The 26313-nt window shown below is 46.0% G+C and overlaps 1 protein-coding gene and 1 long non-coding RNA gene across 2 annotated transcripts in view; one reads left to right on the forward strand and one right to left on the reverse strand.

Moving 5' to 3' along the window:
• The window catches only part of LOC135393437 (uncharacterized), a 119506-nt gene that overhangs the window by 21742 nt on the left and 71451 nt on the right, over nucleotides 1-26313 (forward strand). The gene's annotated exons all lie outside the window — the stretch shown is intronic.
• On the reverse strand, nucleotides 20650-24591 carry LOC135393432 (uncharacterized). The gene is made up of 4 exons (XR_010422625.1): nucleotides 23274-24591; nucleotides 21499-21573; nucleotides 21209-21346; nucleotides 20650-21084 (listed from the first exon to the last, which is right to left on the reverse strand). It is a non-coding gene; the product is annotated as an uncharacterized LOC135393432 (long non-coding RNA).

Genomic DNA, 26313 nt, shown 5'->3' on the forward strand with positions numbered 1-26313 from the left:
CCATATATTTTGAATAAGAGACACTATGATTTCGATAATTACCGAATTAGCTTATCGAGTATGCAATTGTTACGCCATCTGGCTTGCTTGATGGCGCACTCTAAGGTGTCGCAGGGATTAAGCTAACAGCGGGCGTGCCATGCATCGCCACGTATGCGTGTCACGCATGTGCAGCATGGATGCATGTCTTGCATCAGTCGCTGCTAGTACTGATATAAGTGCACGTTGTTCTTACAGGATGCGCCATGTAGTTCTATAGTTAGCATGTTGTATACCTTCGTCGGACCCTTACGTCTATCGTCCGTCGACTTCGTTTGAACGTCGCATTCAACCCAAACTTCCACCACAAGCTGGGTTACAGTAACACAATGCTATGCCCTTGCGGTAATACTCCAAGTATACCGTTCAGCACATTCTCATCGATTGTCAGAAGTATTCCACTAAGCGACGCGGCCTCCAGCGCCAACTTGAACACCCTCACTTGCCCTTCTTGAATTGCTTGGGCCTCCGACCAACCCAGCGCATCAGCTACCAGCTCATCAAGCCCTCATCAGCAGCAACAGGGCTCCTGCGTGAACTCTGAACATTCATCGTCATTCACCATCTTCTCCCCCTCAAGCAATGAAGGTGTCGCCTCAGCGGCGCAACATCCCACTACATCATCATTCTTTATTTGTTGTTGTTGTTAGCATGTTGTACCGAACACGGACTATATTTTTCAAGTGACACGCACACACACATAAAACAAGTTTCATTAGGTTATGTCACTGGCTCGTGACGATACCGAGTAAAAGTCTGGAGCTCCGTGGTTAATGAAGTTTCAGATGAGAGAACTGATGTTCTGAGGCTGGAACAACATAGAAGGGACAATCGCAAACAAGGCCTCAAGTTGCCTAAGAAATTAACGATGAAAGATGAAAGTCACTGAAAAGGTTAGCCAGCTGTAGGACTCGAACCCACATTCAGACTTAGCGGATGAAGCGGATTACGATCAGTGGCTGAAGGACTGGACACGTACAGAGAGCTAAAATCGACAACATACTTACTCTCACTCAAAAGACAAAAAGGAAAAAAGAAATAGGTTGCCAACTCGCTGTGAATGCACACTCGGTAAGTGCCAGATATCCTTCAACTTCACATCGCCACGCAGGCTACCTAACTAAACAATTGTTACGTCAGTCTCGTCAACTTTACTTAGCTGTAGGGAGAGAGGGAGGGAGGGGAGGGGGGGAGTCTGAAGATTGTTCCAACAGGACTGAGACGACTTCTCGTCGGCGGGGTGTCTACTGCCGTTTCCCCTCGACGTCAAACCGTGCCACGCCACACTTGCACACGTCACAAAAATAAACGAACTGCCTGTGCAGAAACCTGCACTTGGCACTTAATTCAGACCTATCGCCACTCTTCACAAATTTCAATAGCGGGAAGACTGCCGGCTACCCAATTCTCCTGTCTTCCAGACTAGATCCCCTACATAGGGAGCAGAGTAGCGACACTGAGCGACGCCGATGAGCGAGACCGCCATCTTGGATCCGACGTGGCTGCGTCGCATAGCAATGGCACGCCAATCTCCCCCTTCTCCGTCGGAGAAACACGCGCTGCCGAGCCATCTCGCAACCGAGGAAGCCGGTTTTGGATGGAGGGGACTCAACATGGACGGCGCGTTCTTGGAAGGGGAAACCACGTGACACGATCGGCCCAATCGCGGACACCGAACGGCGGCTCCGGCGCGGAAAAGGAACGCGAACTGTACCCCTATTTAGTGACTCTATTCCAGACCAACTACGGGACGAGTCCCTCAGTCTAATCCAACCATCCTTTATAAGTAGGGAGTGACTGCTTCGGGTTACACCCGATTCCGCCCGGTTATCCCCCCCCCCTCCCCCGAACTGATCTTCGGCCAATTCGGGCTAAACCCGATTTCTCCCCGAATTCCAGTCACTATGAAATCCTCAAGTGTCGTTTCCAATGAAGACGAAGAAAGGTTGCCACGTATAACGCGTGTAAGAATGGGTCACCTACGTTCCCAGCAATACACCCATGTGTGTCAACACTGTCAATGCCTTTGGGGATTACCGCTGGAAGGTCACAATTCCGCAAAAAAAAAAAAAGAGCTACCAAAAAAAAAAAAGGCGAAAGAGATTAGGAAGGGACTTAATAGACAAGAGGAGAAACAAAAACACCCGATAACACCCGAAGGCAGAACTATCGCCCGATTTCTCCCTCAATTAGAGATTTAAAAATAGCGCCCGATTTTTACCCCCCGAATCTGTGAAAGGCATTTAACCCCAAAAAAAGTCACTCCCTGTTTATAAGACATAGGGAAACGGGGCTCCTAGAACTCATTCCACGGAGCATCCCCCTTTTCCCGAACGGGAAAATGGTCACCAGGCCTCTGTTACAAGACACGCCTGGTCACTTTACGTAAAAAACAATTATTTACTTTTGACTCTTCAAATGTCTGGGTGCGAAGTCGATTTCCAGGTCTCGGAGGCCAAAAAAGGTTCAAGGAGGGGGGGGGGGATATGTTTATTACGAAAGAAAAAAAAAAGAGAAAAAGAGACAGGCAAAAAGGAAAGGTCAGCCATGCAGAAGCCGACTTGATATTCCTTGTAAAAAAAAAAAAAAAAACGAAACAGAGAAGGAAAAAGACGCAAGCGGCACATGGGCAGCAGGAGGGCATGAGTGCACGATCGCTCAGAGGCAGTCTAGGAGCCCAGAGTCACCCAGGAAGCATAATAGCGCTCTGGTAACAACCCATTGCTTCTGCCCTACAGGGCGCAGTAGGGTGGCGAAAGAGAGGTCTCTGTGCCCCAGGGCAGATAGGCGGTGCGTGAGGGCAGTCCGAGGAGCGGCATGTCTTGGACAGGTCAAGAGTAGATGATGGGTGTCGGCGTCGGTGGAGCAGGAGGGGCACGCCGAAGAGGGACGCTGCTTGATCTTGAACAGGACCGATGAGGTATGGGCAACATTCAGGCGAAGACGATGGAGAGCTGACTGTTCCTTTCGAGAAAACCGTAGCGACACAGTGAACGCCATCTTCGGGTCAATGCGGTGGAGGAAGGTGTTGGCTGCGACAGTGTTTTCCATGAAAAGGCGGGTGTCGAAGGAAAAGCGCCGGCGGATGTGTATGCGGCACACGGATGGTGATAACGGGATGACAGTGTTTCACTCAGCTGCGCCATGAACGAGCCTCTGCTGCGTCGGCACGTGTGTTTCCCGGAAAGCCAATGTGACTTGGCACCCACTGAAACCACACAAAGTGGCCGGAGGTGACGAGGACGTTGTGCACAGTCAGGATCAGTTAGCGGATGTCAGAAACAACTTGCGAGTGAGGCGAAGACAGTGCCTCCAGCGCCGACTTGCTGTCTGCGAGGACTGTCCAGCTTCCAGGTGGTCGAGAGGATACAAGCTTCAGTGCTTCGTGAATGGCTACAAGCTCCGCTTCGGTGGACGACGTTTCGTGGGGAAGCTTGAAGGCTTGTTCGATTTGTTGGAAGGGAGGAACAGTGCTGCTGTGGAGACGCCCGCGGAGACCGAGGTCAGTGTATATTTGCAGTCGCTGACTGTGTAGGGCGTCCAGGTGCTCCAGCACGAGGTAGCGCAGGACAGGCGGGGGATGGTCGTTTTTGCTCTTGATGCCAGGGATATGTGTGTACACAGTGGCTGTGACCATCGACCACATTGGTGGGGTGTAAGGCGAAGTAGACGCAGTTGATGGGACCGACCCCTTCAGTCGCCGGACAGCGGCACCGAATGCCGACGCAGGGCAGTCATGGTCGATGTCCCGCAAGTGGTGGGCGGGATGACGAGTAAGGTATCGTGAGTAGGCGCGAAGGGTTTCCAGGTCGCGCAGAATGTGTGCGTTCATTAGCTTTTCTTACGGTGTGGTGGACTGAGAGGCTGTACTTCAGGGTTCCGGTCACCAGGGAGGTGTGGTCGGTGCAGGTAGGATCCCATGACGTTCCAGAGATCCGCCGCAGGACATTGACGAGGACAGACAGCTGTGAGGAGAGAGCTTTGATATATTTGGACCATGTGATTGTAAGGCCCCAGTCGATTGTAATAATTGTGGTGTGGCACGAACTCCACCGGCGAACCTGCAACCCGTAGCGGGAACTGGCGGAATGATCGGGGTGTAAACGCCATGGAGACCGTCTTGGATGATGAAACACAGTCCCCGGTCCGGAAGATACAGGACAACATCATCGAGGGCTCCTTGCAGGTGACGGTGAATCGCGTCACGGCGCGTGCCGGAGGTCCACAGGCATATATCGTCGGCGTAGATGGTGACACTGACGTTGCCTCGGAGGTGAGCTGGTAGGGAGGCCATAACAACGTTGAACAGAAGAGGGCTGAGCACACTACTTTGCAGGACACCGCGGCGAACAAGAAAGGATTGGGTGTCCTTTTCCCTAGTGCGCACAAACAAATACCGCTCCGATAGGAAGTCCTGAATCCACGACAGCATCCGGCCCCCCACGCCAGCCTCTTGGAGTGACGCCACAACAGTTACTGTGGAGTACGCTGGTAGTGGGTCCACTACAAGAAATTCACATTTGACAATTGGCAGCAGTAACAGAAGTACATGCATTGTGAGTTATATTATAACACTATAACAACTACTATACACTATACATTATTTAATACAGTGCACTATAATAAGGCAATATAATCCATTACATCAATCAGTAAGGTACAAACACGTAGGAACAGACACAAATATAACTTTACGTTACAATCGCCATAAGGTGGGTGTTCAAAGAGCTGGCTGGAGCACAGAAGAACATGACATAGTTCCTGCTACGAGCTGCAGAGCAGGATGTCTCCATTAATGGATAGACACGAAAGTATGGACAAACTCACGGCAGGCGAGGATGTTTTCCAGCTTCGAAGACATGCTTCCAAAGCCAAGTGTAAATGACAACAGTGCTCACCTATAAATGTGCTCAAGTTTTTCGAAGACCCCTAAGCAGATGTGGCCGTACTACACGACTACCCTGTTGAACGAAGCGTCTACGTCAGATCTAATACAAGCCTCACCTGTGGGTGAATTTCATTCTCCTCGTCACCACCAGCAATGGAGTACAGTATATATCGCCCCTGGTGATTAAGCTCCCCATTCACCATCATTAGATAAAGTTGTTGTTGTTTGTTGTTATTTGTAAATCAGATTCTACGGCCGAATAGAAGACGCCTGGAAGATGATATCTTGGCGAAAGTTCTAATATTAAAATCGCCAAGATGATCTAACAAATAAATCGTATTGTTCCTTGCTGGTTTGCTGTTATGATTATTGTTATTTTTGTAGTTCCGGATGACATCTTATCCTCACAATATTTATGGTAGCAGTTACGGTATATAAATACTGTAGTTATATTTTTCATTGAAATACTCATATTGAAAAGCATTTATGGAGAGTATTTAAATACCTCTTTCAACAAAGTAGTTTGTGTTTGTATTTAAATACTTAAAAAAATATTGATGCCAATCCCCTGGCGGGGGTAGGGTTAGAGATGCGAAGCCCCGAAAAAAAACCCCGGATATTTTGGGAAAAAAGTTTTTTGTTTTTTTTCCTCGTCTCCGGAAAAATTGCCCAAAATTTCCAGGCGACAAAATTCAAAAATGTAAATTTTCGTGCATTCAATGCGTTCCGACCCGCCAACAGTGCCTCAGGTGCCTCTAATCCGCCAACAACCACCAACTTTGAGCTCGGTGTGGCTGCTCCAAGCGTCGCGTTCACATAATGTCGGAGTTGTGGTCGGAGTGGAGTTGTTCCACAGGAGTGGCATCCAATGTATTGCTTCGTAGACAAAAGCGTGCTGGGCGAACGCAATGCATCCTGGACATGACCTTGGCGCACGTCACAGCAAACGTCAAGGCACACGTGACCTTAAAGATGGCGGTGCCCTTTAATCGACAGGCCAAACCGTTTGTAAACAATGCGGTTGTTGTTTCTGCGCAACGTTATGAATGTCTTTCTATCACGGTAGTTACTTGTATCCGATAACCTCGCAGTAAAACGCGGAGTTTTGCACATAAGGCCTCGTACTGTTGACAACTTCCAAAGATGCGATGACCACCGCGCGTTAAGACTCACTGAGCCGATGCGATGTACTTAAACTAAGAAGAAATGGGTTACCATGTTGCGGAAGAAGCACAGCATAGTTTACGTGGACAAAATACGTCCATCTCTTGGCGTTATGACCATGGAAATATGTCGGTAAGCGGCAAAACGACATGTAAACGAAGTCACATGACCTCAAAATGACGTTTTCTGTGACGTGCGACCAGGACAAGATGGCAGTTTTGCCAAAAGCACCCGCTTGAGGGCAGTTACAACAATGGCGGGTTTGTGTCATCCCTGTGGGTTGTTCCAGTTATCTATCGCTGAGTAGATAGCAGTCTCATGGGACGCTCTGCTCTGCATTTGTGCCTAGAGGGTGAACATTACTAAAGTTTCTAGCTCATTGTATGCTGTGGCTGGGCCGGCAATGCTTCGACTCAGCAGTTACCAGGTTTGTTTCCACTTTTTCTAATTCTAAAAAAAAAAAAGAAAACCCGAAGAAAACGTTTTTTTTTTCGAGCGATTCAAAATTTCCAGAAATTTTGCATCGCTAGGTGGGGTGATGGTGCTGGAAAAATTTCCGGGGGGAGGAAATGCACCTTTTTCTCTGCGTACAATACATTCTTATATAATTTTGAAAAATCACGCGCAGGACGTAATTACAGTGGACAAACAGAAAATGAGCATCGACATTTTCTTGTGTGCTTGAAGACTTTGAACTTCATTTCTTCGGTGGCCGTTCTGCATGCGTTAGCACCTTCCCTTTTTCTGGCTTGAGTTCTCACAGCTCGTCCTAAACACCGAAAGCTGCAGCCAACAAAGGGTGAGTTGCTGAGTTGAAAGGTGAAAGGTTGCGGCGCTACCAACCCCATCTTCTCACCGGGACACCAGTTCGGGTCCGCCTGCAAGATGAACGGATTTTGGACCTCCCCGACTTCCCGGACATCTAACTTTTTTTTGGGAGGGGAGGATGTGGACGCCACAAGGGGGCGACGTATCTGTACAGCAGGGAAGGGCGAGAGCCGTGACCCCCTCTCCCCGGAACTGCTTAAAAAGAAGCGAGCGCGGGAAAAAGAGAGAGGTGTGTACGCCGCAGACTGGAGCTGAACTGCTGATAAGCATGTAAGGAATAAAAGTTGGATTGCTGCATTTCTTGGTTGTGTCCGTGTTCTCGGGAAGCTGTAAGACGGAACGGCAGGGAAACCCCGGTGGGGTTTAGGGAAGGGGATCCCACAAGGTTGAGGTATCAGAATTCACGCACTCACCAAAACTAGGATGTTATCATCTCTCAATATATTGCCAAATCTATATTATACACCAGTGCACTCACTCAATGCGCGCAGTATGGGGGGAGCGGGGGGGTATGTTTATTATATAAAAAATAGGAGGGAAAAGTTAGCCACCGCTACGGCGGCTACAAGCCAACAAAAGGAAAACAAACAAAAAGCAAAACAAACAAACAAAACGGAAAACAGTATAGGTTTGCCCACGAATCAACGTTGCATCAACCTTTCCCTTCTCTTTTTTTACTTTGTATTAAACATATCCTCCCCAACCTTGAATTAACTTCACTTCATCTGATCTTAGTTGTTCGTGCGCCCTAAAAACCCGAATCATCATCATCATCACTGCATCTGCCAGAGGAGGAAGCGTTTAGGGGGATATATTTATTAGAACAAAGAAAAAAAAGGAGGAAGCGTCAGCCAAACGGGATATCAGCTTGCTATTCCGCAAAAAAAAACAAAACAAAAAACAACAGACAGAAAAGAAGAATAAAGTAAATAAAAAGAAAAGAAAATAATTAGCAAATAAGGGATAAACTAACAAACGGTGGAAGACGGATGAGAAAAATTAAAGACAAAGATGACTTTAAAAGAAAGATGACGTTAATGCGTTGAGGGCAGGGTTGCGGAGTTGGGTGCCCCGATGGTAGTTTTGGTTTCAAGGTGCTGGTTTCTGCCCTCTCACCCTTTGCACCGCACCTGCACACGGTCAAGAGTGAAATAACCTCGTCTTCGTGCTTCTTCCGTGCTTGGTAATGTCAATCTCCTCTAGCGCTGCTGGACTTGCCAGTATGGTTACCGGTCCTTTTCTTTTATTGATGGAATTAACGGAGTGGAATCGGGTTGCCAAGCCATTCCAGGAATGGGAACTGACCATACTTTTGCATTCTGAGGAATTGAAAGGAATGGAATTATCGCATATCTCCTCAGAATGGAATTGGAACGGAATTTCTTTACGTCGAGAAAAACTGCACCGGTGAGGTTGCGTTCAGCCTTCGCTTGTTGCACTTCAGCGACAAGATCCTAGTACGCGTTGTCAATTGCTGAAAGTCCCTGACGAAAGCCTGCCATGACCTCAGGAAAAAAGCGCGCGCTTTCCAGGTACCATTGCTTACTGCATTGCATTGCCGAGTTTTAAATGCGATAGCCTTCTTTAACTCACTTTTGGGCCTAGAAAGTGTAATATCAGTGGAGAGGGGTGCTATCACTTTCGCGATGCGTTATCTCCCCCTCGTTCGTTTCCGTATTGTGCTCCTCGGCTGATAAGAAACTTTTCGGCGGGCGGGGATTTAGCAGATTTGAAGGTCTTCATGGTAGCGGTTCCTGAAACATGATATTCCCTTATTACCGCATTTTCTGGTGCAATACGCGAGCGCATTATACAGTAAAAAAGTGCTCTGAAGAGGTCCTGCGCGTTATCTAACTGTACGCGTTATACACGGAAATATTTTCCTACAGAGTTCCTTTTCTGGTAAATGTACTGAAAGTCGAGTGCAATAGGGGTGGACGGTATGAGTCTTATCAATATTCTTTAGTTTCACGAGTGTGTTCAAGGCCCTCCACTTACCCGTCTACCCGTATTGCACTCGACTTTCAGTACATTGTGCTGCCTGGGGCTCTTATTACCGCATTTTCTGGTGCAATACACACGCGCATTATACAGTAAAAAAAGTGCTCTGAAGAGGTCCTGCGCATTATCTAACGGTGCACGTTATACACGGAAATATTTTCCTACAGAGTTCCTTTTCTGGTCGGTGACGTGCAAATGCTTGACTCTTCCAATGTGTGCAGGTGAGTTTCTCCCAAATATCTTAGGGTCAGTGGACCAAACCGGAGAAAGTGCCCTGGACTTCGTAAAAGCTGCTGCTTATATAGGGATCCTATTGAGCGCTCAATAATCCTGAATCAATTTCGGTAGGCTGGAGTGATTGAGAAGGGACGCGGAACTAAATATTTTGCAAATAAAGCATACGCATATATTATACAGCGGCTCGGTTTATTGTGTGTTGTAATGAGAGTACAGAAGTTTGTAGCAACATTGCCGTGCGCGTTATGCACGGAACTTTTTTTCAAATTCGGCCCGTTTTTAGGGGTGCATCTTATACACGAGTGCGCGTTATACACTAGAAAATACGATAAATGCGAAAGTACTTCTGTAACGCACTTTTGGGCCTCTGTAGCGGTAGCGTCAGGGGTGAGAGGTCCTTTCATTCTCGCGCTGGCGCTATCTTCCCGTCGTTTCTTCGTTTATCGCGCTCCACAGTTGATAAGAAACGTTTCGGCGGCCGGAGATTTAGCAGATTAGAAGGTCCTTACGATAGCTGTTCCACACGATAAGCCAAACACCTGATTCCTTTGAAGTGGCTGACAACATGTTGTGGATCTTTGGTTTGACAGCTTATTTTTGTTCTTGAAAAGTAATTGTTCACAACAGAACAGACAACAAGGTGTTGTCAAAAAATGGCGCCTTTTTATTAACCACGTACAACAATAATAAGAAGACTCGTAGGAGCAACTTTTATTTAAAACGTTAAAACGAGACTTTCGTGTAGAGCCTGCACTTCATCAGGTTGTAGAGTAGTCGGCATGTGGCAAAGCACACTCCCATTGCTGCAAAAGGAAGGGCCCAAAAACGCGTGACGCTACATAAATACAAAAGCATACTAAACCTTCAAATACTTCCGTATAACTATTCATTACCAACCCATCCTCGTACTGCCGAACCGAACCTTCATATGCACTGTCCCGAACTCCTCCTAAACTCCCGAAAGTAGCGAGTTTTACTACATCCGAAAGTGTTTACGATAACAGTTCCGGAAACCCCATAAGCCAATCGCCATATTTGTTTCGAGCGAGTGACATCACATTGCTAAGTTTGGATTTGGTAACTTCCTTTATCATATTGTTTTCATTGACTTATTCCGAGTAAAACGGAAAGTAAAAGCGGAGATTAAGAGGTCACTAATAAATATTGCTGAATTACTCTCAGTGTTTGATTTGCAAATGTCATCGATAAGCCCTGACAATGTCCCTACAAGTGTAAAGTCAGTGAATGAAAACGTGGAGCAAGTGAGTGAGCGAGTGGGAAACGTGCTCGACACGCTCCAACAAATAAGTGCTACGTTAAATGATATGAAAGGAATTAAAGGGAAACTGAATCCTCTGTTGCAGTGTCCCGAGGAATTGACAAAATTTATGAATGCTGACGTTGAAGCTAGAGAAAAAATCCCACTCGTGAAAGCGAACTCCCACAGCGGTTAAGTTCGTAGAGGAACGTGTGTACACTTCGTATTCCTCCACGGCACCGGAGGAGGAAGCTTTCTTTTTTACTGGAGGCTTTAAGAAGATATTCCGTCATATGGTCACATGCACACAATATTATTACTTATTGGATGCTTTTGCAGTGGATTGGATTGGATGGCAGGACACGTAAGTCTGATGTGTGTGTGCTTTGTCGATACTCTGTGAAGTTGCACATACACTTTACTACATCCGATACTCTGTCGCTGAGATCCGCACTGTGCAAGGCTCCGTGCGATATTCTCATGTGCATCACTGTGCAATGCTCCATTCTCAAGTGGCCCTATACAATCCCCTTCACCTGTAGGTTCATGCACCCAAAGAACTCGGCGAAGGACATCGTGTGCCGTACAGTTCACCCAAAGACTGAATAAAATGGTGGTTGTAATAACGGCGCGTATTGCAGGCCAACTAGTGCTGAAAACAATGTCGTTCTTATTGAACCGGCACCATCCCTATTCACTCTAATTGAAGATGGTGTCAGTGATAACGGTTCTGTTTGCATTGGCATAAGACTTCACCCTGAAATGGCGTAATAAATATCTTCGAAGAGCTGGCCCCGTCTGACATGTCAATGTTCGTCTATACACATACTTACACATACATACTCCGTTGTTTCTTGTTTCTTCGCAGCAAGAGTCATCCTGATAGGAGGAAAACGAATATTTATTTCTCAGTTTGCAGCACGGCAATGACGTCATGATGTGCTGGCTCGTTATGTCCGCCTTCACACTCTTAGAAAAAAGGGTGGAGCTCTTACACCTTCTAGGAGGTAATAGTTGTCACATACGTTGTACCAAAAAGTTGGCGAAGTTCTACCTGCTACGGTCACCCCTAAAACAGAACTTCACCGCATAGCACGTTGTCCGCCAACCGTTGCCACGAATGATAGGGTTACCGCTTCTGATTCGGTGAGCGAGGGGGCGTACGCCTTTTTGTAGCAATGTAGCAAGGGAAAAGAGAGCAATACATCGTGTTAACAGGTAGAATAAAGCAAAAAAAAAAAAAAAAACTGGCACACACATAGCCGTCACTATGGACGAACGTATATGGTTGTTGAATGTGCTACTTTTAGAATGCGAATAATGTTCGAACCAGAGCTATTAACGCCAATCGTCACACCGGCTGGTATGTGACCGGCCGCAGTTCGAACTCCAATGTTACTAACCCCCTTTACCCCCCGTAGCTGTTCACGACTCCCGAAAAGCGTAAGAGCAACAGTGTTTCATTTCTCATGAGTGAGTGGGTGAACTGCAAAAAAAAGCAAAAAAAACAAAACAAAACAAAGTGGAGTAAATTAGCACCACCCATGTGGAAGTCGACTACTCCATACCACGTGGACAACTCTGAGCGCATGAACGTACATACACTTGGACTGCAAACACTCAGATACGAAGAGTTCTCGTCAAGAAAGCCAGCATGGATACGCAACATTTCATTTTCTTCGATTTAGGGACGCAGATATCCGTATTCGAGATTTGGACTGACCTATACAGGGTGTTCAAAATTAAGCTTTCACGAGCGCTACGCAAACACAGCGATGACAGAAAACCGGATGATAACTTTACGCTACTTGTGTAAGAAACAGGTGCTGCTAATTATCTAGCACATGTTTCTTACTCAAGGAACAGAAAAATAGCACCAGTTTTTCTTTTGTTCGCCTATTTATAAAGTGCCAGTGAAAGCTTAATTTTGAACACCCTGTATATTGGAGGAGATGGGCAGTAAGTTTTTTTTTTGTAGTCGACTACAGCTGCTACGTCTTGAGAGTGTAGTTGAACTACTATTGTAACTAATCATAGCACCAGTACTTAGAACTACTTTAAACTAGCTGCATCGTTTAACTACATTTTAAACTACCTTTACGTTTTGTGCGCGGTGTCCAGAATAAAGTACACCGACGGTTTAGACAGACGGATCACATCGTCGGAACATGCCTTCTGCCTGAACTCTACACCGTGCAATGAATAACCAATAAATTTTAGTTATAGATACTTCACGTAGGAGAAACGCAGGAAGTCTAAGGAGAGGTCATTTGGTTCCCAAGAATAGCGTGCAGCATTTTGAAGCTCTCACACTGCAATGGTAAAAGCTTTCGCCATTCATCGTGCATGTGTTTGTTTGTATCAAGAATTAATTAATTTAGGTAACTGACAGCGAAGAATGTAAAAAGGAAGGGCAAGGTTTTTGTTGATTGATTTAAAAGCCTTTGCAGTATATGAATAACACGCTTTTCCAGTCCAGAGGTTAAGCGAACTAAACGAAATTGTGTACCTGCGCACTCTTCAGGCTAACCCTGTTTGGGGAGAAGAAGCAGGAGGCCACACTAAAGTATGGGTTGTGGAACTCACCTTGAGATGCTTGAGGAAGTTGCTGGAGTTCTTCATATTTCCTAATATTGCTTTATGTTGGCAAACTGCACAACACGCCACAGAAGTTTTTTTTTTTCTTTTCATCAGGGTTTACCGATGCATTTTTGTATCCAAACTTCACAATGCATGTATCCATTCCACCACGGCTCGAACGGCTCCTGCGTCCAATGCACTGGCGGTCCTGTCTCAAAGTGTTGCATCCTAAAGGTGCGTCCTCACTATGCCGATCGCCATAGTGAGGCATAGGCGCACCGAGAAAGCCGATCGGCATTGTGAGAACGCACCTTGACATCGGCCGTACATGAAACACCACCTCACCCCACGCGCTTTGCGCTGCGCCAGGCGAAGACTGGCACCCCATGTATTGTCTAGAATGCACCTGGACTTTGTGATGATTGTGTTGTGTTCCTTGTCCTTCTATGTTTAATTGCCTGCTCCACTGTAATGTTATCCTTGTTCTCCTCAGTTGTGTGAACCAAGATAGGTTTGCCTACCAATAAGAAAGGCTGCTTCAAGGGGGGATCTCCCCAGGAATTTGTTTCTACTTTCCCCACAAATGCGAAGGAGATCAAGGGTTGCTGCTTGTTCTCTCTTACAATTAAGGGCAAGAGAAGAGCGCAATTCTGTTGGAACGACAAACTTGGCCTCCAAATCTATCGCTTTTCCCGGGCCATTCCCTCGAACCTTTGGTTCGATCCTTTTTCTGAAAACGGCATCGGAGGAGCAAGGGAACATATATTGTCATTGGGCCGAACTTCCATCTTTCGTAAACAAAAAGTTCATTATTGAAAATTAGTTGGGGGAATGCTTCAGGCGGTAGCTATAGTGCGCCATAATGCGGCGGGCTTAGCGAAGAATGTATCCCCGAATAGTTATTGCAAACAGAAAGAAAGAGATACGATTGCCATGATTACAAAACACAATTCTGACCACAGTTGGAGTAGACACTATGTATTTAGTGTACACACCTACATCAGGTTCTTAACTTCTTGCAGTGATCCTAGACATCATGGCGGTTAATAGACAAGCAAGCTGGCGCTTGCGGGCTGATACGTTGAGTCACATACCACTTATGACGACGGTAACGCCAACAGTAATTGAGTTGTCGTGAACAAAACCTCCATTCAGTGCATCTTCCAGTTTGCACAACTCCATGATGCCGTAGCCATTATTTGTACTTTCAACAGGCCTATTGAAACAATGAGGTACGTTTTTAAACGCTTTTCGTACATCAACACAATACTGAATATTCTTTTTGTCGTCAGTTGGATGGATCAAGGAGAACGTATAGGGAAATAAGAAGGGCCATTTCAAGAGAGAGTCTTTGGTGCCACGACAAATACACAGAAAAACATCTATGTACATGATTCCATCATATTGTTTGAATTTCACCCTTAACTTTACGGAGTAGCCATACAATGCAAAAACATCAGAGTAGATGTCGGCACACCCCTCCTCATTTATTGCTTTCTTCCGAAGCTCGTTGACATCTTGGACGTGAAAAAAGGCAACGTTGGCTCCGTATCCATTTGAATCCCGTAGAGTTTGGAGAATATCTTTCATGCTGCTCAGTTTGTCGTCGGTTGACGAGGAATGATCTTGCATACGTTTCGACATCCCTTCAAGTTTTTCGGAGCATTGTTTCTGCCCTTCACCAGATGTCACTACCTTCTGAGCTACTTCTTTTTGCAATTTGATCAGAGCAGTCAGCCTGTCCCGATTTGAAGTGACGATATTCTGAACTTCGGCGCCACGTCCAACTTCGTTGCTAAATTGGTCTTCAATAGAAGATAGCGCTTCCGTAACCGTATGCATAGTAGTGGCCAAGTTTGATACACCTTCTGTGGAAAGCCTATGTTCCTCTTGAATCGTGCGGAGTACTTGAGCATAATTCACGACGCACTCTTTTGTAGTGTCGATCCCGACAGCATGGCTATTTAGGTGGTCTTCCATAGCACGTAGCTTATCGGCTATATCTACAAGTGAGGCGGTGATGTCTCTTCCAATCCCGACGATGCTGCTGTCAATGTCAACATCTTCGCTCGGTCCATTTTGTGCCCCGCATTCTTCTCCCATGTAATGTCTGATTATATCTTTACGGAGCACCGTGGCACAGCACTTCCGACATGTTAATGAATGAAACCCACAGTCATTCAGGAAGTGAGGTTTCATTCGTTCCAGCGATCCGACGAAATTACATCCCCGTTTAAAGTTGCAACAGCGCACCTCCAGTTTCTGCAGAGGGGTCGTTGCGATTAGTGAAGTTTGGACTTCGCTTTCAAGAAAGCCTTGCTTGTCGAGCGGACAGCGTTGGTTGGTTCGAAGAACGCTATGGTAACATACCTCACAAAGGGAGTGCAAACACTGGAGCCTGAAGATCTTCTCGGGAATAACGGCGCACAAGTCACACGATATTGCCGATGGGAGAGCCACAAATTGCAAGGGACGCCATGCTAGGGCTTCAAAATGTCCCAGAAGGTAACTTTCGGAAGGCATCTCACTGTCCAAAACGAAGTCTTCTTCGAATCTCCGGCCGGCAAGGAAAGCGCACGTGGCATACAGCGTATGCGTCTGTTCCGCCCAGTGTCTTTAGAATCTTTAGCACGGGAGTAGTTGAATGCCGGCGCTTGTACTGATAAGAGGTGCATGGCTCTTTTTATCGGAACAAAGTCAAGTGCGTCACTTTTGGATGATGTCCACGATAAAGCGCCAGACGATGTTCAAAGACGTCTATCTAACGCGTTGAAGTGCTTTGGATGATGGTACGGGCTCCGACTAACAGTCCTATTGTAATGCTATTGTCACGGGTTCGGGTGACGATACCGAGTAATGTCTGGAACTCCGTGACTAATTATGATTCGGACTCAGCGGGTCAAGCGGCTGCAGTCAGTGGCTGAACGATTGCACACGTACACAGAACTACAACCAACAACATATTTACTCATGCTACAATAATGTTGCAAAAACTGAGATTACACAGAGCCAGTACCACTTCAAACCAAACAGTCACACTTAGCTCAGTTCTGCGATGTCTTGGAGGGGGTCAATCGCTGCCTACTTCCGACGGTGGTTCTCGGTGGGTCCCTTGAGTCGTCGCTTCACTCACACGCGTCACAACACTTGCCGAACTCAGTCAGCTTTCACACACATTTCTAACTTGTATCATCGTCCACCTGCAGGACATTGCCGCCACTCCTCTAACTTCCCCACCACTCTCTCGCTGGGACTCTTAACTGGCCACCTTGCGACGACTGCCCCACTTTCCCTCAGTTACCCCTTATATTACCTCGGGAAACGGGGTTCCCAAATGTCACTTCACGGAGCATCCCCCATTTCTGAGAAAAGGTAATCACCCCTCTCTCCCAAAACACAGCTGGTATTTTTACGTAAAAAAAAGAAACAATAACAACACAACAAAAAAGAAAACTTCTTTCAACGCATCATTGCGAAGACGACCCTCAAGTTCTGGACCTTAAAACAGAATTCTATTCTACAACACGGCCTCTGGTTAATGTACACGGTCCGAACGACCCGAAAGCAGCAGCACTGGTCGCGCCGCGGGGTGCCAAGAACAACCCGGAGGGCACAAACACAGTCGCGTCGAAGTGTCGTGTTTCTCAACGTGGACTGTTCCTCCACGAGTCTAACCAAGCATCTGGACGCCATAAATCTGAGCATCCCGAAGATGTCATGGCCCACCGAACCAGAGTGTGTTCTTCCAAATTGACTCTCCCAAAAACTGTTAAACGACAAAAATCCACAAAACAATCTTGTCGCCCTGTGACAGCTATTATTACCAGATAAATTATTTCTTGATTTACAGCCTAGTCCAAAACACGTTAAATAATGCAAACGAACGCTTGGATTTATTTCCGCTCATATTTTTAAACAGCGAGGTTCTAATTCCGATAAGTACCGAATTAGTAGTTTCTCCGATATGAAAATGCAGCGCGATGTGGCTTTCAGGTGGCGTACGCGAACGTGTCGCAGATATTAGGTTAGCAGCAGGCGTGTAATGCATTGCGTGTGCCCTTCTCTCCCCCTTTCCTCCTCCCTTCTGTGCTGAATTTCGGTGTAAATAAACTTTGTAGTTGGGCATAGTGTGCTCCTTCCTCTCAATCTGTGTCCTTTGTGGTGTAGCTAGAGAAGAACTCCAGAACAACGAAACATGCATTACCGAGTTTTCTGCTTCTCTACGACTTCAGTGTAACATGCATAAATGCCATGCATCAGTCACAATTTCACAGCCCTTACTGACATAAGTGCACGTTGTACTGAGAGAATGTGCCGTAGTATTAGCATAGCTGGGCGAACTCACTCATAAGGGCCCTCATGAGTGCCGCTCACTCTCTCCTCACGCCTTTGAGGTGAGGGTGAGTGAGGGCAAGCCCGCGATGAGGCCATCCGTGAGTGCACTCATGAGGTTTTACCCTCTCCTCTCCTCTCCTGTGAGTGCACCCATGAGGTTTAGCCCCTCATAAGACCTCCTGTGAGTGCACTGATGAGGTCTCAGGTGCGCCAGGTCTGTGTGGGCAAAGTCACCAGTGAGGCATGAGGGGTGTAAGGTCGGTATGAGTGCATTTAGAAATGATGTCAAATGAGGCATGTTGGACATGAGCAAGTTATGAAGGCACTCACCCGTGAGACCTTCTCTTTCTTATTTTTTTTTTCATCAGCATTAAACATATCCCCCCTCCCCCTTCAGGAACGCGAAGCCTATTGACGACGCTCAAGGCATGAGGCTTAAAACGGTACGACGTATGTTCTGAGGGCACTCACCAACCTCATGCCTCTCATGCATGAGCCATGACAGCATCCCTCATCATGATGTTGTGCCGCAGATCATAGGCCTACTTCTGATGGCCCTCATGGATGAGATGAGCATGAGTTTTAAACCGTGTGAAGGCTGTTATACGACTGAGTGCAGTGAACCGCAGTATAGTTCCTTTTTACTTTTTTTTGCGTGGGTGGGGTGGACGAGTATCTATTTTTTGATAAAGAAGAAAACGAGGAGGAAAGGTCGGCAGGGAAAAGAGTTCGAGGTAGCTCGATCGTTACACGTAACTCGTTACTGTAAGTAAGTTCATTTTTTTAGTAACGTGTAACTTAACTCGGTACTTTTGCGCTGTGGTAACTTTCAGAGGAACTCGTTTCTTTTTCAGGCAACTTTGTCAAAGTAACATAAGTTAAGTTCCAAGTTACTTTCAGTTGGCTTTTCACTCACGTTCGCATATTTTCTTGCTTTCTCTCCGGTTCCTTCGTGGCATTTTTTGCAATAAAATGTGATATTCAATCAATGACAGTATTTTATTCAGGAAGTAAGGAACCGCTACCATTGAAATGAAGCTGAGCCATTGTGCGCCCACAGAAATGATCTAAGCGTGTTGCACTCCTCCGCAGGCAACTCAAGGCCTAACTCAACTGCTCGCGCGCTCTGCACCTGCGTAATCCTATTTTGTGTCCGAAGTGACTTGGAAGTAACCCGTTCTTTTTTCTAAGTAACTCAGTGACTGCGAGTTACATTTCGGGCTGAAGAACTTCGTTATTAACTTAGTTACATTTTCCACACGGTAACTTAGCTCGTAATCAGTTCTTTTTGACGGGTAACTTCTCAATCTATGCTGGGAGGCCGCTACCCCAGGGAAGAAGAGTCCTTGCTTCCCAGACTTCGATTGAATGTGGCGTGGACTCCACTGCTCCTCTTTAAGATGGGTCACCTTTCGTCACCCAACTGCCCCACCAGTCATGTTGAAGGAGACATCCCGCACTTGCTGCTCCACTGCACCCGTTACCGCCAACATCGTCTTCTCCTACGAACGCGCATCGCTCACGTGATGGTTTCTCACTTATCCCTAGCTACACTGCTAGGCCCCACACAATATGGTCAGGTGACAAAGGCACCTCTTCAGTTTCAGCGGATCTGTGGCCTTCTGGGTGAACGGTGACCAGTTTCGTGTTTGTTTTCCTTTTGTTTGTTTGTCTGTCTTTCTTTTTTTTTCAGCCTTTCTTTGCTGGGAATAGCAAACTGCCGTAGCGGTGGCTAACCTTTCCCTCCTATTTTTTAAAATATAATAAACATTTTCCACCCATGTGTGGGCGAAGAAGAAGGAGGCCACACTAAAGTATGCGTTGTGGAACTTACCTTGAGATGCTTGAGGAAGTTGCTCGAATTCTTCACACTTCCTGATAATGCTTTATTTGGGAAAACTGCACAACACCCCGCAAAGTTATTATTATTTTTTTGTCCAGGCTTTACCGATGCATTTTTGTACCCAAACTTCACAATGAATGTCTCCATTCCACCACCGCTCGAATGGCTCCTACGTCCAATGCACCGGCGGTTCTGTCGCAAAGTGTCGTATCCTAAAGGTGATTGATTGATTGATTTTTAAAAGAAAAAATTGAGATGTTACTCTCGAGCCACTCGCGACTGGCTACTCCAGGACGCGTTATTAAGAAAAGAAAGAGAAACTACACAAAACTCGACGCTTTGAAACGGTACGTCCTCACCTTGACATCGGCCATCGTATGAAACGCCACCTCACCCCACGTGACTTGCGCTGCGCCAGGCGAAGCATGACACCCGCGTATTGTGCTGTATGCAACCGGACTTTGTGAGAATTGTGCTGTGTTCCTTGTCCTTCTATGTTGAATTGCCTGATCCACTGCAATGTTATCCTTGTTCTCCTCAGTTTTGTGAACCAAGATATAGGCTTGCCTACTAATAAGAAGGGCCGCTTCAAGGGGGGGTCTCCCCCAGGAGCTCGTTTCTACTTTGCCCAGAAACGCGAAGGAGATCAAGAGTTGCTGCTTTTTCTCTCTCACAATTAAAGGCAAGACAAGAGCGCAATTCTGTGGGAACGACAAACTTGGCCTCCAAATCTGTTGCTTTTCCTCGGCCACTCCCTCCAGCTTTGCTTCGATCCTTTTTCTGAAAACGGCATCGGGGCAGCCAAGGAATATATATATATATATATATATATATATAGCTCTTTTGTCCCGAAGAAGGCGGAGCTTCCGCCGTAACGTAGACATTCTCCTTAACTTTCATGATTTTTAAGTTTTAATAAACCCTTTTTTTGTTACTTCCCCTACTTTTGTCTTCTGTCTCCCATTTATTTCAACTATAATTACGTAGCCGTCCGATCCAACTCCAACTTTTCAAGATATATATATATATATATATATATATATATATATATATATATATATATATATATATATATTGTCATTGGGTCGAACTTCCATCTTTCGTAAACAAAAAGTTTATTATTGAAAATCAGTTGGGGGAGTGCTTCGGGCGTTAGCTAGTGCGTCATAAGGCTGCGCCGATTAGTGATTGATTAGCGATTAGTGATTGAAAAAATAAAGAAAGAGAGACGATTGGCCAGGACTAAAAAACACATTTCTGACAACAGTTATGGTACACACTATGTATTTAGTGTACACACTTACATGAGGTTCTTAAATTCCTGCAGTGACCCATATATCATGGCGTTAATAGACAAGAGGGTGGTGCTCGTGGGCTCATACACTCTTAGCCCGGTTACTTCTAGTAAAGGTAAAAAAATTGCAATATTGTTACCTGTACACTAGATGGGTACAGCGTTACCTCTGCCGGGGTTACCTCTCTAAAAGTAACCAGATGCATCGTGTATTTAGAAGTAACACCGTTCCCGGGGCTCCGGGGCTGCACCCGCCCGTTCCTCGCGTCCGTGCATGCATGCAGCAAATTGCATGCAGGCACACACGAAACACGACACGGGTGACATACCAAAATACAATGACCATGGGCTTTCATGGGCACGTATTTTATTGTGAATATCAGGAAAACACAACCCAGCATTGGCAACGTAAGATAACGAAGATATCGTTTCTCAATATGGTGGCATATGTGAGACTATGTAGAATGAACACAGCTCCAAAGGGGCTTTGATGTGTTCACAGAATCGCGTGAAATATTGTGTTGTAAAATTGCAGGGGCGGCATGCATGCATACGGACCTTGTCCTCATTCTTGCTTGTTGCTGTGGGGACGGTGCCGCTTTCACCACCATAAATATCTAAAATAGAATGGGCACTCCTTATTTATCGTTCTCACGTTGTTTGGGTACATCATTAATAGCAAAAGCAGATCTTAATTATACTTGTGCAAGCACGAGTAATGAATGCAAAAAATTTAAATACCTGATATGTTGGAAGACTCGGTGTTCGGTATCGTAGCGTCGTTTGCCGAAAACGGGGGATTTTCCAATTCACGAGCTTCCATATTTGTACATGTAGCGGCAGGGATGAAACCAGCCACAGTATGGAGTTCACATTGAACTTCCTCAAGGCAAGGTGTAATGCAGCATAATTGTGAGGCCAGCGGTACATGCACATAAAAAGAAGAGAGTACTGAAATGTTAACTTCCAACAAACACAGATGGCAAAATATTTTGTGGATGGCAGGTCGTTATATGTAAGAAAATAAATACCATGGAAAACGTCACAGCTATGCCCTGTTTCCTCCTGTGGCTGCAAGTTCACGTCCTGAACATGTTCTTCACCAGCTGAGGGAAATCAGTCGACATTAGTTTGCAGGCCTTTGACATATTAATTACCACCAGCCCACCCGCTCCTCCACTGCCTGACTCATCGAGATGGGGATTTAGGTTGCCTGGTAGATAAATTCATCTGAATGTAATTCAGTAGCAGCAGTGATCGATTTCTTATTTTTTAACAATTTACTGACTAGTCGGTGTTATTGACTGATTGATTGTCTTGACTTTCTTCATTGGTATAATTCGCGAGATGCTATCTAGTGGTCAGTTGTACTAGCAAACCACTGATAACAACCAATTAAGGCATCAATGTGGGCAACCATTCCGGTCAATTAACCACATCGACCAATCACAGTGGCTCAAGTCATCAGTCGACCCATTCACCACGAAGTCAGTGAAATTCAGGAAGGCAATCAGCCAGAAAATGACTGAGTCAATTCATCAACCAGCCAGTAAGACGACGAAATAACCTGTCATTGACAACACGACCCTGAACAAATCAAAATCAAGCCGTATCAAGAAGTAAAGAAAATACTAATCGCCCACACACACACACCTGAGCATAAAGAAACGCAATCATAAAATTACTGTAGTGGTCAATCAGTTGTCTATTCATGAGGAATTCCATATCGCGCATCGTTTCATTAGTGAGTCGACTATAGGCTTTAGTTTTTTAGCAATTAGCCCATACACCAAAATCGATTAAGTCCGTCAGAAAAAGAAAAAACGAAATGAAAAATATAACCCCACGATAAGAGAACTAAATACTTCTCAGAACAATGTACTACGAAAAATTCAGTTTCTCTTCGTTGTAATTGCTACGACACACAGACTATAGCGCTTATCACTCTTCTTCAACGCTGAATGGAAACAATTTGCTCGTAGTTAAATTTCATTACCGTATTTTCACGCGTATTAGCCGCGGCTTATGCGCGATTTTTTTTTCTCACGGGCGCCCTGCGGCTTATCCACCGGTGCGGCTTATCTGATGACTATTTTTTCCTGGTATTTTCCCTATACGCCGATTTTAACGAAAGGGCCGGCAGTGTCTCTGGAACAGCACTGCCCTGCCGATGCACGAACAGTGCGTAACAGCATTCCCCCAAGCAGCTTTAAGGAAAGTGGTGACAGTGATTCTCGTCTTCTGGAAGATCACTGACCCATCAGTCCACGAAAAACACCCGACAAGGGCACAATCCGATCTTGGTAGAACTCCAGAACTGACCTCCTCTGTTGTACACTGTGCCGATCCCGGAGTATGGACCACAGGGTTTATGGCCTTCTCTATGGTCTCCTTTGTCGCACAAATCAGTCGTCTCGTATTGCCCGCGGCTTATCTGCGGGTGCGGCTTATCTGCCAGAAAATTTTCAAAACGTCCCAAAAAACGCGTCCTGCGGCTTATCTGCGGTGCGGCTTATACGCGTGAAATTACGGTACACAAAAGCCAATGTCAAAATGGATCTATAGGTATCATATACTTTTCAGCGTATGAAGGATGCTGGGACAAGAAGGCGACACGGAGAGATACAGAGTAAAGTCGATGTAGAGAGCAAAGCTGGCAAGAGAAAGCAGAATGCGCTAAGGCCGAGCGTTGACACTGCGACCAACAGCTTACATATGCGCAGACACCACATCATGTATGACTTACCATACGACAGGAACCAACAGCGAATCTACTTAGAACGATCATGATGAAATACGCACTTACCTATTTCAGGTATCCTGTTATGTGAAACCGGGCTGTGCGCACCGTATTCATATTTTAGATGACGACTGCCGGACTCCACTGTGTATTTCTTGCAGTCCCCGCACTCTTTGCATCTGCCTCTCGGCACTCCCCAGAAGTCCTTGTTTGTAAACGCCATTTGAAAGCAGTTCACAACACATCTACAACCACGAGCGTGATTTATCTTGTCAGCCACAGAGGCGTCAGATTTCAAAAGATGCAACCGACAAAACACGAGGACGCGATGTAGTGTCCCTTCTCGTGTGATACTGTAATCTGTTGCAAGATAAGCGACCAAAAGCGATCAAAAGCGGCTGTGATTGTTTGCGAACGCATTACGACGTAGAAGTAACGGACTCCCACTAGAAGTAACACGTACAAGTAACCAGGAGAAGACAGGGGTTTTCCCCCACAGGTTACCTCTGCCCCAGCTCTTCGAGACCCAATTTACTTCTAAAATTCGCAATTTCCTGTGTTACCTCTTCCTTTGAGCCGATGTTACTTCTAAATACACGTAACAACGGTCTAAAAGTAACAATAGAAGTAACTCAGGTAAGAGTGTAGCTTGAGTCACATACTGCTTATGACAACGGTAACGCCAACAGTAATTGAGTTGTCGTGAGCAAAACCTCCATTCAGAGCATCTTCCAGTTTGCACAACTCAGGGGCGCCTAAGCCCATATTTGAACTTTCGACAGGCCTATTGAAACATTCTGGAAACTTTTTAAACGCGTTTGGTACATCAACACCAAGCCAAATATTCTTTTTCTCGTCAGTTGGATGCATCAAGGTGAGCGTATAGGACAATAAGAAGGGCCATTTCAAGAGAGAGTCTTTGGTGCCACGACAAATACGCAGATAAGCACCTATGTACATAAGGCCATCATATTGTCTGAATTTCACACTTAACTTTACGGAGTAGCCACACAACACAACATCAGAGAGGGTGTCAGCAAAGCCCTCCTCCTTTGCTTTCTTGTTAGGCTCGTCGACGTCTTGGACGTGAAAAAATGCAACGTTGCCTCCGTATCCATTGGAATCCCGTAAAGTTTGGAGGATATATTTCATGCTGCTCAGTTTGTCGTCGGTTGACGACGAATGATCTTGCATAAGTTTCGACATCCCTTCAAGTTTTTCGGAGCATTGTTTCTGCCCTTCACCAGATGTCACTACCTTCTCAGCTACTTCTTTTTGCAATTCGATCAGAGCAGACAGCCTCTCCTGGTTTGAAGTGACGATATTCTGAACCTCGGCGCCACGTCCAACTTCATTGCGATATTGGTCTTTAATAGAAGCTAGCGCCTCCGTAACTGCATGCAGGGTAGTGGCCAAGTTTGATACACCTTCTGAGGAGAGCCTTGTTCCTCTTGAATCGTGCGGAGTACTTGAGCATAATTCCCGACGCACTCTTTCGTACTGTCGATCCCCACAGCATGGCTATTTAATTGGTCTTCAATAGCACGTAGCTTATCCGCTATATCTGATAGTGAGGAGTTGATCTGTCTTCCAATCCCGATGACGCTCGTGTCACTACAAACATCTTCGCTCGGACAGGGAGTATTTTGAGCCCCGCACTGTTTTTCCATGTAATGGGTGATGATGTCTTTAAGGGGTACGGTTGCACAACACTTCTTACATGCTAGTGGATGAAACTCGCAGTCCTTCAGGAAGTGAGGTTTCATCCGTTCCAGCGATCCGACGAAGTTACATCCATGGTTGAAGTTGCAACAGCGAACATGCAGTTTGTGCAGACGCGTCATTCTAATGGGGAATGTTTGCACTTCACTTTCAAGAAACCCTTGCTGGTCGACCGGATACTGTCGGGTGGTTCGAAGGATGCTGCGATAACAGTCCTCACAAAGAGAATGGAAACATTCCAGCCTCACGATATTCTGAGGAACGACGGCGCATAAGTCACACGATATCGTCGATGGAAGATCCACAAATTGCAAGGGACGCCACGCCAGGGCTTCAAAGTGTCCAGGAAGGTAGCTTACGGAAGACATCTCACAGTCGAAAACGAAGCCTTCGTCGAGGTGGCAAGAGATGGGTACGTGGCAGAGATTGCGTGCAACCTTTTTGTATCACCGAGTGAAGTCTATATAGCGCTGAGGTAGTTGGATGCCAGACACTTGTACATACAAGAGACGCGTGACTTTTCATCGGAACAAAGGAAAGTACGTCACGTTGGATGATGGCCAAGCTAAAGACAGCACGGATTCTTCAAAGAAGTCTCTTCAATGCTTTGCTTTGAGGTGATACCTTCGCGTGATATGACGGGTTCGAACGACGACATAGAGTCCTATTTTAATCATATTATTGCCGGAGGAATTATTCCGAATTTGCCTTTGGTTCAAAGCATGCTGAGTGCTGTAAACGAACGGTTCGGTTTCCCATATATTACGAGCGGCCCATATATTTTGAGTAAGAGACGCTATGATTTCGATAATTACCGAATTAGCTTATCGAGTATGCAATTGTTACGCCATGTGGCTTGCTTGATGGCGCACTCTAAGGTGTCGCAGGGATTAAGCTTAACAGCGGGCGTGCCATGCATCGCCACGTATGTGCAGCATGGATGCATGTCTTGCATCAGTCGCGGCTAGTACTGATATAAGTGCACGTTGTTATTACAGGATGCGCCATGTAGTTCTATAGTTGTTATAGGAAAATTTAATGAGACAGGTATGAGACAGGTATGAGACAGGTATGGTCACATGTTCAGGGGCTGCAGGATGACGCAACGATTATGTACAACGGTTATTTACAACATGGCGATCGATGAAATGATATGATATAGTTCACGGCGGCGTGCCCTTGATCGTAACGCAGCCACCTCGGGCTGAAAGCGACGGATGGAAGCGCCATCGACGAAGAAACCTGTCATCTCCAATAGCGAACAGTTCCCGCTGCAACTCAGTAGTGAGCAGTATGCGCGCTCTCCGCACCAAGCAAAAAATGGGCACATCTCGACGACGTTGCGCGACTGCCTTACAACGAGCCTCCCAAAGCACAACCGCGC

The sequence above is a fragment of the Ornithodoros turicata genome, chromosome 4 (assembly GCF_037126465.1).
Source record: "Ornithodoros turicata isolate Travis chromosome 4, ASM3712646v1, whole genome shotgun sequence".
NCBI lineage: Eukaryota > Metazoa > Arthropoda > Arachnida > Ixodida > Argasidae > Ornithodoros > Ornithodoros turicata.